Genomic DNA, 15,443 nt, shown 5'->3' on the forward strand with positions numbered 1-15,443 from the left:
CCGAGGCATCAGCCTGGGCAAGGGGCAGAGCCAGCAACCGGAGGGGTTTGGGGGTCCCCTGCCCAGGCCTGACGCCTGGGCCAGAGGCATCAGGCCTGAGCTGGGGGCAGAACCACTGAGGAGGGGAAATGAGGGTCCCCTGCCCAGGCCTGACACCTCTGTCAGAGGCGTCAGGCCTGGGCAAAGGGCCGATCCTGCGATTGGAGGGTGATGGGGGTCAACGCCTGAGGGCTTCCAGTATGTGAGAGGGGGCAGGCTGGGCTGAGGGACACTCCCCACACACACACACCCAGTGCACGAATTTTGTGCACCGGGCCCCTAGTCCTATCTAATAAAAGAGAAACATGGTAATTAGCCATACATCCGTTACCCTTCCCATTGGCTAATCAGGGTGATATGCAAATTAACTGCCAGCCAAGATGGCGGCCAGCAGCCAGGCAGCTTGAAGCTAACATGAGGCTTGCTTGCTTCAGTGACGGAGGAAACCAACGTTCTCGCCTGCCGCTGCCGGCCTCTGAGCTTGCAGTTTGAAACATTGTTACAAATATAGAAGCTAAACAAAACCCCAGAAACCTACTTTCAGCCCGCTGGGATCTCAGAGTTGGAGTTATACAGTGTTTCAATTATAGAACCCAAACAAACCAGATACCTGCTTTCAGCAGCAGAGGCCTCAGAGCTGGAGCCAGAGCTAAAGCTGGCCCAGAATAAAAAAAAAGAAAAAAGGAGCAGTTGGGAGCTTCAGTCACCCACCAGCCTGAAAACAGCCCTCAGCCCCTCACCCAGACTGGCCAGACACCCCAGTGGGGACCCCCACCCTGAAGGGGGTGTGACCAGCTGCAAACAGCCATCATCCCCTAACCCAGGCTGGCCAGGCACCCCAGTGGGGACCCCCACCCTGATCCAGGAGACCCTTCAGGGCAAACCAGCCGGCACCCACCCGTGCACCAGGCCTCTATCCTATATAGTAAAAAAGGGTAATATGCCTCCCAGCACTGGGATCAGCGGAGCCGCGAGACCTCCTGGCACCGGGATCAGCAGCGCCCAAACCCCCTGATCGCCCTGCAGCTCTGTGTGTGACAGGCGGCGGGGCCACAACCTCCCTATACGCCCTGCTCTGTTGGTGACAGGGGAAGACGCCCCAACCCCCTGATGATCCCTGCTCTGTGCCTGATAGGGGGGAGCTCCCCAACCCCCTGATTGCCCTGCGGCTCTGTGTGTGACAGGGTGCGGCGCCCCAACCACCCCCTGCACTGTGTGTGATGGGGTAGAGCCATAACCTCCCCATCGGCCATGCCCTGAGTGTGATAGGGTGCGGCGTCCCAACCCCCTGATCGGCCCTGCTCTGTGGGTGATAGAGGGCGTCACACCAACCCCCTGATCTGCCCTGCTCTGTGTGTGACAGGGGTGGTGCCTCAACTCCCCTATCAGCCCTACTCTGTGAGTGACAGGGGGGAGCTCCTCAAACCCCTGATCGGCCCTGCTCTCTGCATGACGGGGGAGCTCCCCAACCCTCTGATGGGCCCTGCTCTGTGCGTGGCAGGGGGCAGCGCCCCAACCCCAGATTGGCCCTGCTCTGTGCGCAACAGGGGGTGGTGCCGCAACTTCCCCATCGACCCTGCCTTGAGTGTGACAGGGGGCGGTGCCCCACCCCCCAATCGGCCCTACCCTGAGCGTGACTGGGGTGGCATCGCAACCTCGCGATCTGCCCTGCTCTGTGCATGACAGGGGGCGGCGCCCCAACTCCCCAATTGGCCCTGCTCTGAGCCCAACCAGGGGCTGCACCTAGGGATTGGGCCTGCCCTCTGCCACCTGGGAGCAGGTCTAAGCCAGCAGGTCGTTATCTCCTGAGGGGTCCCAGACTGCAAGAGGGCACAGGCAAGGCTGAGGAACCCTCCTCCCCCACCCCCAAGTGCACAAATTTTTGTGCACTGGGCCTCTAGTTAGGTTATAATGTTCTTTATTACCCATAAATGAGTGAGGTCATGTGGTATTTTTCTTTCACTGACTGTCTTATTTCACTTAGCATAATGCTCTCCAGTTCCATCCATGCTGCTGCAAATGGTAAGAATTCCTTCTTTTTTTAAAGCAGCGTAGTATTCCATTGCGTAGATGTACCATAGTTTTCTAATCCATTCATCTGATGATGGGCATTTAGGCTGTTTCCAAATCTTAGCTATTGTAAATTGTGCTGCTATGAACATAGGGATGCAAATATCCTTTCTGATTGATGTTTCTAGTTTCTTGGGATATACTCCTAGAAGTGGTATCCCTGGTCAAATGGCATTTCCATTTTTAGATTTTTGAGGAAACGCCATACTGTTTTCCAAAGTGGCTGTACCGGTTTGCATTCCCAACAGCAGTGAAGTAGGGTTTCTTTTTCTCTGCATCCTCTCCAGCAATTCTCATTTGTTGTTTTGTTGATGATAGCCATTCTGACAGATATGAGGTGGTACCTCATTGTCATTTTGATTTGAATTTCTCGGATGATTAATGACTTTGAGCATGTTTTCATTTGTCTCTTGGCTTTATGAATGTCCTCTTTCAAAAATTGTCTAGGTCCTTTGCCCATTTTTTGATTGGGTTGTATATATTCCTTTTGTTAAGATCCATGAGTTCCCTGTAAATGTTGGAGATTAAACCCTTATCAGAGATAACATTGGCATATATGTTCTCCCATGCAGTGGGATTTCTTGTTGTTTTGTTGATGGTTTCTTTTGCTGTGCAGAAGCTTTTTATTTTGATGTAGTCCCATTTGTTTATTTTCTCCTTAGTCTCTCTTGCCCTAGGACAGGGGTGGGCAACCTTTTTGTGAGTGCGTGCCAAAACCAGCAAAATCTCTGACTCAAAATTCTTCTGCGTGCCAACCCTAATTTTTTGAGAACATGTTATGCCTACTTGATATCTCTTAAGGTGTACGTATGTGAAGAACCTTGAAGAAATAGTAAAATTCATTTGAGCGAGAAAACCACAGTATATGATGATGAAACATACATTTATATTTTAATGTTTACATGTACACTGCTAGTCTGACAGAAAACTCCGTTTGATATTATCAGTGGGACTTTTGCTGCTGCATCACTGATGACAGAGATTTTACATCAGGTTTATATTTCATGACCTTCAGAGATATGCATGAGCTACTACTTTCATCTGTCAGGCTACTCCTATTACGAGACTTAACAAAATTCATCACTGAGAACAAAGATTCACAATTGTAAATGGAAGATTATAAGAGGGTTTCGCGTGCCAGCAACAGTTACTGGTGTGCCATGTTTGGCACGCGTGCCAAGGGTTGCCCACCCCTGCCCTAGGATCTGTGTCTGTAAAGATATTGCTATGACTGATATATGTATGCAATTTTGCTGCCTATGGAGTCTTATAGGATTTTTATGGTTTCCCGACTTACATTCAAGTCCTTTAGCCATTTTGAGTTTGTTTTGTGTATGGTGTAAGTTGGTGATCTAGGTTCATTTTTTTGCATGTATCTGACCAAATTTCCCAGCACCATTTATTAAAGAGACTGTTTTGACTCCATTGTATGCTCTTGCCTCCTTTGTCAAATATTAATTGAGTATAATGGCTTGGGTCAATTGCTGGATCCTCTATTCTGTTCCATTGGTCTATATTTCTGTTCCTATGCTAGTACCAGACAGTTTTGAGAACTGTGGCTTGGTAATATAATTTGGTGTCTGGTATTGTGATCCCTCCAACTTTGTTCTTTCTCAGGACAGCTATGGCTATTTGAAGTCTTTTTTTATTCCAGATGAATTTTTGGAGAGTTTGTTCTAGATCTTTGAAATATGCCGTTGGTATTTTAATAGGTATTGCATTGAATTTATAGATTGCTTTAGGTAGTATGGACATTTTGATTATGTTAATTCTACCAATTCATGAATATGGTATGTTCTTCCATTTGTTTACATCTTCCTCTATCTCTTTTTTCAATGTTTTGTAGTTTTCTGAGTACAGGTCTTTTACGTTCTTGTTTAAGTTTATTCCTAGGTATCTTAGTTTTTTTGGTGCAATGGTAAATGGGATTGTTTTTTCATTTCTCTTTCTGTGAGTTCATTATTGGTGTATAAAAAGGCCATAGATTTCTGGGAGTTAATTTTGTATCCTGCTACATTGCCAATTTTATTTATTAGGTCTAGTAGTGTTTTGATGGAGTCTTTGGGGTTTTCTATGTATAGTATCATGTCATCTGCAAATGAGGATAGTTTTACTTCTTCTTTTCCAATTTGGATGCCTTTTATTTCTTCTTCTTGTCTGATCGTTATGGCTAGTACTTCTAGTACTATGTCAAACAGGAGTGGTGAAAGGGGGCTTTCTTGTCTTGTTCCTGTTCTTAAGGGAAATGGTTTTAGTTTTTGCCCATTGAATATGATGTTGGCTGTAGGTTTGTCATATAGGGCTTTTATTATGTTGAGGTATGATCCCTTTATTCCCACTTTGCTGAGAGGTTTTTATCAAGAAAGGGTGTTGGATTTTGTCAAATGCTTTTTCTGCATCAATTGATATGATTATGTGATTTTTATCTCTCAGTTTGTTTATGTGATGTATCATATTTATTGATTTGCAGATATTGTACCATCCTTGCATTCCTGGGATAATTCCCACTTGGTCATGATGTATGATCTTTCTAATGTATTGCTGAATCCGATTTGCTAGAATTTTGTTGAGGATTTTAGCATCTATGTTCAACAAGGATATTGGCCTGTAGTTCTCTTTTTTGTGGTGTCTTTATCTGGTTTTGGAATTAGGGTGATGCTGGAGTCATAGAAAGAGCTTAAAAGTGTTCCTTCCTCTTGAATTTTTTGGAATAGTCTGAGGAGGATAGGTTTTAGTTCTTTGAATGCTTGGTAAAATTCCCGTGTAAAGCTGTCCTGACCAGAGGTTTTGTTTGCTGGTAGAGTTTTGATCGCTGTGTCAATTTATTCAGTAATTATAGGCCTATTCAGGTTTAGTGATTCTTCTTGGTTGAGTTTTGGGAGCTTGTATTTTTCTAAGAATATGTCGATTTCGTCTAGGACTAGGTTGTCCTTTTTGTTGGAATAGAGTTGTTCATAGTATTTTTTCATAATTTTTTGTATTTCTGTGGGATCGGTTGTTATTTCACCTCTTTCATTTCTGATTTTGTTTATTTGGGTCCTCTCTCTTTGCTTCTTGGTTAGCCTGGCAAGAGGTTCATCAATCTTGTTTATCCTTTCAAAGAACCAGCTCTTGGTTTCATTGATCATGTGTATTGTCTTTTTGGGCTCTATGTCATTTATATCTGCTCTGATCTTTATTATTTCCTTCCTTCTGCTTATGCTGGGCTTTTCTTGTTGCTCTCTTTCTAACTCTTTGAGTTGTAGGGTTAGGTAATTTAATACCATTGTTTCTTGTTTTTTGTGTGGTAGGCTTGTAGAGCTATGAACTTCCCCCTCAAGACTGCTTTCACTGTGTCCCATAGATTTTGGATTGTTGTATTTTCATTGTTGTTTGTTACCATGATGCTTTTTATTTCTTCTTTGATCTCTATGATAACCCATTCATTGTTTAATAGCATTCTATTTAGCTTCTAGGTGTTTGATTTTTTTATTGTTTGTATTGTAGTTGATTTCTAGTTTTATGCCATTGCGATCTGAGAAGATGCTTGATATGATTTCTGTCTTCTTGAATTTGAAGAGACTTTCCCTGTGTCCCAATATGTGCTCTATCTTTGAAAATGACCCATGTGCACTTGAGAAGAATGTATTTTCTGTGGATTTGGGGTGAAATGTCCTGAAGATGTCAATTAATTCCATCTGATCTAGTGAGTGATTTAGGATTGATGTTTCTTTGCTAAGTTTTTGTTTAGAGGATTTGTCCAATGGTGATAGTGGGTTATCAAAGTCCCCTATTAGGATTGTATTGCTGTCAATCTCTCCCTTGATATCCTCTAGAAGTTTTTTTTTATGTATTTGGGTGCTCCTGTATTGGGTGCATATATGTTTACTAGAGTCATTTCTTCTTGTTGGGTTGCTCCCTTTATTATTATGAAGTGGCCTTCCTTATCTCTTGTTATGTCCTTCACTTTGAGATCAAATTTGTCAGATATAAATATTGCTACCCCAGCTTTTTTTTTTTCATTTCCAGTCGCCTGAAAATCCTTTTTCCATCCCTTCACCATCAGTCTGTGTTTATTTTTTTCTGAGGTGGGTTTCCTGTAGATAGCAGATATATGGGTCATGTTTTCTTATCCACTCAGCTACCCTATGACTTTTGATTGGGGCATTAAATCCATTTACATTTAAAGTTATTATTGATAGGTACATGTTTGTCACCATTTGTATTCTTTACGCCTGTGTTCCTTCTTCACCTCCTATTTCTTTTACAGCATACCCTTTAACATTTCTTGCGTTGCTGGTTTGGTGGTAAGAAACTCCCTCCTTAGTCCATTTTTGGACTGTGAAGCTCCTGATTTCACCCTCAATTTTGATTAATAGCTTTGCTGTGTACAGTATTTTTGGATTCAGATCCTTCCTTTTCATGACTTTGTATATTTCATTTTATTCCCTTCTGGCTTAATGTGTTTCTGTTGAGAAATCAGTCGCCAGACTGATGCGGGATCCTTTGTAGGTAACTTTCTGTCTCTCTCAGGCTGCTTTTAAGATTCTTACTTTGTTGTTGGTGTTTGCCAATTTAATTATAGTGTGGCTTGGTGTTGGTCTTTTGGGATTCATTTTGTTTGGGTCTCGGTAAGCTTCTTGGATTTGTGTGAATTTTTTTCTTCCCTATATCAGGGAAGTTTTCTGTCATTATTTCTTCAAACAGGTTTTCTATTCCTTGCTCAGTTTCCTCTTCTTCTGGCACCCCTATTATGAGGATGTTGTTTCATTTCGTGTTGTCCCAAAGTTCTCTTAGGCTCTCCTCCTGCTTTTTAATTTTTTTTTTCTAGAAGCTGCTCTGCTTAGGTATTTTTTCCTACCTTGTCTTCTAGCTCACTGATGCGGTCCTCCACTTCTTCTGGTCTACTGTTGATGCTTTCTATTGAGTTCTTTATAGCAGTGATGTCATTTTTCATTTCTTCTTGTTTCCTCTTCATTTCCTTTTGGTTCTTACACATATTGTTGAATTTGTCTTCCATTTTTTTTTCATCCACTTTATGACCATTTCTCTGAATTCTTTCTCTGACAGGTTGCTTGCCTCCATCTCATTTACTTCCTTTTCTGGTGATGCCTGCTTTTCTTTCATATGTGGGCTGTTTCTTTGTCTCCCTATGATCTCTCTTCTCCTGGTGTCTGGTTTTGTAGCTGCTCTCTCCTTCGTTGATTTTAAGGTACAAAATACAACACAACAAGGCCCAACTCAAAAGGCACTGAACACAAATGTTTTCAAGATACTAATAACCTCCAATAATGGTGACCACCAGAGAAAAGAGAATTAGGGGATAAGAAAAAAAAAGGAGTGCAAAAATGGTATTGAGAAAAAGAAAGAAAGTAAGAGAGAAAAGAAAGAGAGTAACAAAAAAGGGGATGAAACTATTTATATGGGGAGAATTCTCCAATAGAACAACCACTAATTCCCAAAAATGCAAACAACAAACACCTAGAGATGTATTCAAACTACAAACAATAACTAAAAGCAAGCGAGGGGAGGAAAAACAGAAGCAAAAAATAAACAGAAACAAAAAAAAGAGAGAAACAATCTCACCAACAAGCACAATAAAACCCCACAAACAATCTAATCAACAATCAAGCAAGCATCAGTAGGACAGAGTTAAAGCAAGCAAAATACAAAAACAAAATAAAACACAAAAACCTATAACAAAAAAACAAAACAATAACACAATAACAAAAACAGCAAAAAAAAAAATGGAAGAGAGAAAAAAGAAAAAAATTTTGGATAGTGAAGAACGAGAAGAGAGAGTTGTGTATGGACTTAGAGCTGGGGGTTGGAAATGAGATATATAAGTAGGGTGATTTTTTAATGAGAGTAAAAGGAAGGAATATGTAAAATCTAAAGCAGGACTAGGGTAAGAGAAACAGAACAACAAAATGGGAAAAGTGAGGAAGAGAGTGTTGGCATAAAGGGTCAATTTGTGATTCAACCCCTGGGTGGCAGTGTTTCTGGATTAACTTCCAGGGCTATAAGTCCTCTCTAGCCAGTATTTAGCTTTTGTTTTCCCTGTTTCACTTAATACTGGTTTGGGAGAATGGACTGCCCTAGAGCTGGTTCTCCGATAGTCACTCCCCGCTCCGATCCTCAGGTTCCACAGAGATAACTCTCTCCTGCAGTCTCCCAGAGTGTTCCCAAATGGGTGATATTATGTACTGGGCTTAGTAATCAAAAGCAGGAATTTAAAGAGAAAAAAAGAGCCAGATTAAGTGCACGAACTCGCGATTTTTACCCTCTGAGACTGGGCGCGCGCCTTTTTCCCCCTGGCACTAAGCAGCCGGTTTACTGGTAAAAATTTCAGGGTGCTTTTTTGTGTCCAGTCCTGGTATGGGTTGATTATTAAAGTTCCCCTCTGCCAGCAGCCCTGCGGGTCCCCTTCCACATTCGTGGTTCACACTAGCCCGGGGGGGGGGGTTTATGGGGCGCAGACTTCCCTGAACCTCTAGATCCCGTTGGCGCATTTCTCTCTCCTGCTTGGATCGCAGACCCCAATTTTTCACAGGTGAAATGACCTTTCCTTGAGAAGGTGGAGAGCTCCTCCGAGTCCGAGTATTCGCGCTGCTAGAGATCTGGTGTTCCTGGGGGTGGTGGTGGTGTAGATTCCCGGGATGTATAGGTCTTTGATAACAGCCACTCTCCCCTTCAAGATGGCGAGGTCTCTGCAGCAGAGCTGGTCGCTCTGGGAGAGAGTTCAGCAGCAGTGGAGGCTGCCCTGGTCAGGGGAACCCGGTCCAGCAGTCCCCAACAGTCCCTTGGAGTATAGCTGTCCCTCACCCACAAATATACACTCCCCATATGTCCACACATTCACCTTTTGTTCTCTCCCTCTCACACTATCTTGCAGTCTGCCTTCCCATCAGCAGCCATCTTCCCACCTCTCCTGACTATATTTTCTATGCTGTACTTTAGAGCCCTGTTACCTTTTGTTAACTGCCAATTTGTACTTTTTCCCTTCATTTTTTCATCTAGCCTCCCAACCCCCTCCCATCTGGCAATCATCAGTCCTCTGTATATATGAGCTCATTTCTGTTTTGTTTATTTATTTTTATTATTTAGATTTCACATATAAGTGAAATCATATGGTATTTGTCTTTCTCTACCTGACTTATTTCACTTAGCATAATACCTTCTAGGTCCATCCATGTTGTTGCAGATGGCAAGATCTCATTCTTTCTGGCAGAGTAATATTTCATTGTATATATGTACCACATTTTTTAAAGATATGCTTCTATCTATCTATCTATCTATCTATCTATCTATCTATCTATCTATCTATCATCTATCTATTGATTTATTTATTTATAATTTACTGTTAATCTTCATCTGAGGATATTTTCCCATTGATTTTTAGAGAGAGTGGAAGGGAGGGGGTGAGACAGAGAAACACATTGATGTGCGAGTGTTACAAATTAATTGGTTGCCTCCCACATGTGCCCCAACCAGGGCTGGAGAATCAAGCCTGCAATCAAGGTACATGCCCTTAACTGGAATAGAACCTGGGACCCTTCAGTTGTGGGCTGATGCTCTATCCACTGAGCCAAACTGGCTAGGGCTATCCACTTCTTTATCCATTTGTCTTCTGATGGAAGTTAGGTTGCTTCCATATCTTGGCTATTGTAAATAATGCTGCAATGAACATATGGGTGCATATATCTTCTCAAATCAGTATGTTGGATTTCTTTGAATTAAATACACAGAAGTGAGATTGCTGGGTCATATGGTAATTATATTTTTACTTTTTTGAGGAGCCTCCATACTGTTTTCCATAATGGCTGCACCAATTTGAATTTTCACAAACAGTGCACGAGGCTTCTTTTTTCTCCACATCTTTACCAACACTTACTGTTTATTGATTTATTGATGATGACATTTTGACAAGTGTGAAGTGATATCTCATTGTGGCTTTAACTTTTTTTCTCTGATGATAGGTGACATTGTGCATCTTTTCATATGTCTACTAGCCATCTGAATGTCTTCTTTAAAAAATGTCTATTCAGATCATCTGCCTATTTTAAAATTAGATTGTCTTGTTCCTTATATATTTGGGATATCAGCCCCTATCCAATGTGTAATTGGAAAATTACTTTTCCCAATTGGCAGTTTGTCTTTTTGTTTTATTGATGGTTTTCTGTGCAAAAAAATTTTAGTTTTGTGGTCCCCCCCCCTTTTTTTTCTTTTGTTTCCTTTGCCTGAGGAGACCTACACACACAAATTATTACTAAGAGCAAGTCAGAGTTTACTACCTATACTTTCCTCTAGAAGTTTTATGGTTTGGGTCTTACATTTAAGTTTTTAATCCAGTTTGAGCTTATTCTTGTAAATGGTGTATGAAAGTGGTCTTGTTTTTTTTTTTCTTTTTGCATGTAATAATTCCGTTTTCCCAACACTATTATTGAAGAGATTGTCTTTACCACATTGTATATTTTTGCCTCCTTTGTCAGAAATTAATAGGCGGCAATTAATTTCTGGGGTCTTTAATCTGTTCCATTGACTATGTATCTGTTTTTATGCCAGTAACATGCTGTTTTGATTATTCTAACCTTGTAGTACAGTTTGATACCTGGTAGTGCGATCCCTTCAACTTTGTTCTATCTCAAGATTATTTTGGCTATTCAGGGCCTTTTGTGGTTCCATATAAATTTTAGGATTATTTATTCTGTGAACTATGCCATTTGCCGGGAGCCGGTCCATCCTTGCTGTTTCAAGGGACCCGGCATATATGGCATACTGTTCTTAATATGTTTGCTCACCTTCTTGGCACTATGTGTTTTAACCAAGGTCTCCTCTCTGAGAAAGGTTGTTTCCCCAGGTAGGGATTTTCCCCTGAAGTTAGGGAGGGAATAAAACCTCTTAACTAAGTGCCAGGCGGGTAATTAATCACTTTAACTACGAACAATCATGCTTAAGCTACATAATCTTTACTTCCTGGAATGGAGATAAGAAACGCCCTAACCTTTGAAATAGAGATTGATAGGATTGGAATCAACTGGTATAAATACAGATGTAAGAAGACAGAACGAGGAGAGACAGAACCTAGGCACAGCACGTACACAGGACGTTCTCTAGAGACAGAAGAACTTCGCTGGAGAGAACATGGCAAAAGATCCTGGACAGAAACTGGCCACAGAACCTAGAGACAGAACCTAGCGAGAGAACCTGGCTGAAGAACCTAGAGACAGAACCTGGCTACAGAACCTGGATAGAACATGGCAAGAGAACCTGACTAGAACCTGGTGACTGAACCTGGCTGGAGAACCTAGCAAGAGAACATGGACAAAGAACCTGGCTGGAGATCCTAACCAGAACTTTGCTGGAGATCCAGACCAGAACGTGGCTAGAGATCCTGGTTAGAGATCCTGGCTAGGCTGCTGATCAACTGAACACTGTCTCCGTGTCCTTCCTTCTTTGCCGACTCCGTCCACACCTTTGGGGACCCGTGGACCTGCTGCGGTTGGACCCCAGCATCTGGCGCCCGAACAGGGACCCCTAGGTAAGTCCCACTCTCGGGATGGATAGGACTCCACCATAGGAAGAGGGTGGATAGTCTTCGCCGACTCCGTCCACACCTTTGGGAACCCCTGGAACAGGATTCCCCTAGGTAAGCCCCAAGCACCCCATTGAGAACCTCACACTCGGGACGGATAGGACTCCACCAGGGTACTGCAGACCCCCCTACAGAGGATAAGTAGGGTAAGAAGGTGGATAGTACAGAACTTAGATTGAGAAGATGTGCCATACTGAGTTCAAAGAAAGAAGACTCTGTATTGATCTTTAGATTAAGAAGATGTGCCATACTGAGTCTAAAGAAATAAGACTCTGTATTGATCTTTTAACACATATGCTTGCTAGCAGAGGAATTAAGGTTACTCCTGGTCAGACAGAACGTTTTATACAAGAAGTATGTCCATGCTTTTCTGAGGAAGGAAAGGTAAATGTAAAGGCATGGGAGGAGATAGGCCCAAGGAGCCTTATCCTTAACCCCACTGCAGCCTTTCCACCCCGGGAAAGTGCAGGATTGGCAAGCTCTCCCTGGGGTGATAGATCAGGCCTCAGGTAATAGCAGAAAGCGCCAATCCTACACTTAAAATGGATACAAGAGAGCATTTGGATTTTTTTTCTTTTTAATGCCTCCTTTTAAAAAATAAAAAAGGGGGAATTTCGGGAGCCGGTCCATCCTTGCTGTTTCAAGGGACCCGGCATATATGGCATACTGTTCTTAATATGTTTGCTCACCTTCTTGGCACTATGTGTTTTAACCAAGGTCTCCTCTCTGAGAAAGGTTGTTTCCCCAGGTAGGGATTTTCCCCTGAAGTTAGGGAGGGAATAAAACCTCTTAACTAAGTGCCAGGCGGGTAATTAATCACTTTAACTACGAACAATCATGCTTAAGCTACATAATCTTTACTTCCTGGAATGGAGATAAGAAACGCCCTAACCTTTGAAATAGAGATTGATAGGATTGAATCAACTGGTATATATACAGATGTAACAACACAGAACTTAGAAGAAGACAGAACTTAGAACACAGAACTTAGAACACAGAACTGAGAGACAGAACCTAGGCACAGAACCTACACAGAACGTTCTCTAGAGACAGAAGAACTTCGCTGGAGAGAACATGGCAAAAGATCCTGGACAGAAACTGGCCTCAGAACCTAGAGACAGAACCTAGCGAAAGAACATGGCAAAAGATCCTGGACTGAACCTGACTACAGAAATTGGCAAGAGAACCTGACTAGAACCTGGTGACTGAACCTGGCTGGAGAACCTGGACAGAACCTGGCTGGAGAACCTAGTGAGGGAACTTGGCTACAGAACCTGGCTGGAGAACCTAGAGAACCTGGCTGGAGAACCTAGCAAGACAACATGGACACAGAACCTGGCTGGAGATCCAGAGCAGAACCTCTCTGGAGATCCAGACCAGAACTTGGCTGGAGATCCTGGCTGGAGATCCTGGCTAGGCTGCTGATCAACTGAACACTGTCTCCGTGTCCTTCCTTCTTTGCCAACTCCATCCACACCTTTGGGGACCCCTGGACCCGCTGGGGTTGGACCCCGGCATCTGGCGCCCGAACAGGGACCCCTAGGTAAGCACCCCGCACTCGGGACGGATAGGACTCCACCGTAGGAAGAGGGTGGATAGTCTTCGCCGACTCCGTCCACACCTTTGGGGACCCCTAGACCTGCTGGGGTTGGACCCCGGCAGCTCATATCTTGATAGGAATTGCATTGAATGTGTAGCTTGCTTTGGATTGTATGGACATTGTAGCAATGTTAATTTTTTCTATTCATTAACACACTATGTGCTCCCATTTATTTGTATATCTTCCAGTTACTTTCTTCAATGTCTTATATTTTTCTGAGTACAGGTCTTTCCCCCCCTTGATTAGATTTATTTCTAGGTATTTTATTTTTGATGCAATTTTAAATGGGATTTAAAAAAAATCTTCACCATAGGATATATTGTCCAAAGGGTCAATAGCAATCAAGAATCAACATTTTAAAAAGGGTGAAGGGGAGGTAGGAGGGGAAGAGAGAGAGAAACATTGATGTGAAAGAGACACATGGACTGATTGCCTCCTGCACACACCCCAACGGGCTATGGATGGAACCAGCAACTGAGGTTCATGCCCTTGACTGGGTGTCAAACCCGTGATCCTTTGGTCCATGAGTTAACACTCTAATCACTGAGCCAAACTGGCCAGGGCTGCATTTTCTTGATTTCTCTTTCTGATAGCTCATTATTGGTTTATAAAAATTCTAGTGGTTTTCCTACTTGCGGATCATGGGGTCAGGCACTTAATGAGGGGAAAGTGGCCTTGTTTAAAGCTAAAGCACTCAATCTCTCAGAATCTCCAAATCTAGTTATCCCTAGGGGGTCTCACTGCAGTTCAGTTTGGGTACAGCAAACCATCCCCTCTGCAGGAGAAAACTCAGCTATCCTGGGTTCAGGGGATTGGTCAAAACTGTTTTCTAATGGAGATGTTGCTGGCCAGCCTGCAGGAAGAGGCTAAAACCTTTGTCCCAGTCCCAGACAATAGCTTCCGAGGGTCTCACACCTTTGAATGTCCTCACTCTGAGCTGCTCTCCCTTCTGTAGTTCTGCATGGAACTACATCCAGCAGAGGTATCAAGACTTGGCAGAGCTGATCCAAACAGTCTCTTGGGGATGGTGCCTGCAAGCCCACCAGCTCTGTCTTACTGACTCTGTTGGCCCACCCTATTGAGCTCTCAATCTGTGGAAGGGGATGTGGATCCTAACTAGCCAGAGCTCATCCGATAGTTTTTCTTTGGTAGGCTCTGGAGGAAGACCAGGCACCCTCAGGGGGAGACGGAGCAGCTCCCAGGTAGCGGCAGACCTCAGGGAGCCTCAGCCCTTTAACAGGTAGGTCTGCTCCCAGCTTCTAAGCTAGAGGAAGCCAACCCATTAATACAGATGGCCCCTCGCATGTACACCCAGGTCCAGTAGAGGCAGACACCAACAGTAAACAATATGGTTGCTCCAGATAGCCCAAGGCCAATTACACACAATGCTTACACTGACCTGTACTTGAACCCTACTCAAGTGGACCCAGAACTCACACAACCAGTGATGGACTTCAGACCACACTAGACCTCAACCCAACTAACCACACAAGCGGCACACGTAAATGTGGATTCCAGCCTGCAATAGGCTCTGCTAGGAACAATTCTGCCTCAGGGAGGGGGGCAGCCCTTGCATGGCATCTCATAGGTTATGGAGGTTTATCCATAAAGTCACCCAGCCTGAAGAGTTAACTACACCCGCAAAAGGGCCAATAGCATTCAAGACTCAACTACAGGGTTGCACATAACCCCTAAGAAACAGTCCTGAAGCATGGGCTCTGGTGATATGCAGGTTGTGGAACTGAGCCCAACAAGACATCTTCATTATAAAACCATCATAACAAGTTTGGGAATCATATCAGATCTACCTAACACTCAGAGAATAAATAGGAAGACAAAGAAAAGTACCCCAAACAAAAGAACAAGAAAAATAATTAAATGAAATGGAAGCAACCAAAATATTAGATTCCGGGTTTAAAACAATGGTTATAAAGATGCTCAAGGATCTTAGATGAAGAATGGATGATCTCAGTGAGAATTTAAAGAGATAGTAGGCATTAAAAAGGATTTAGAAACCATAAAAAAGAACCAGTCAGAAATGAAGAATATAATATCTGAAGAATACACTAGAAGGAATCAACAACAGGTTAGATGAAGCAGAGAATCGAATCAGCAAACTAGAGAACAAGATAATAGTAAGCACCCAAGCGGACAGATCAT

Source organism: Myotis nattereri (assembly GCF_964212035.1).
Source record: "Myotis nattereri genome assembly, chromosome: 15".
Lineage (NCBI taxonomy): Eukaryota > Metazoa > Chordata > Mammalia > Chiroptera > Vespertilionidae > Myotis > Myotis nattereri.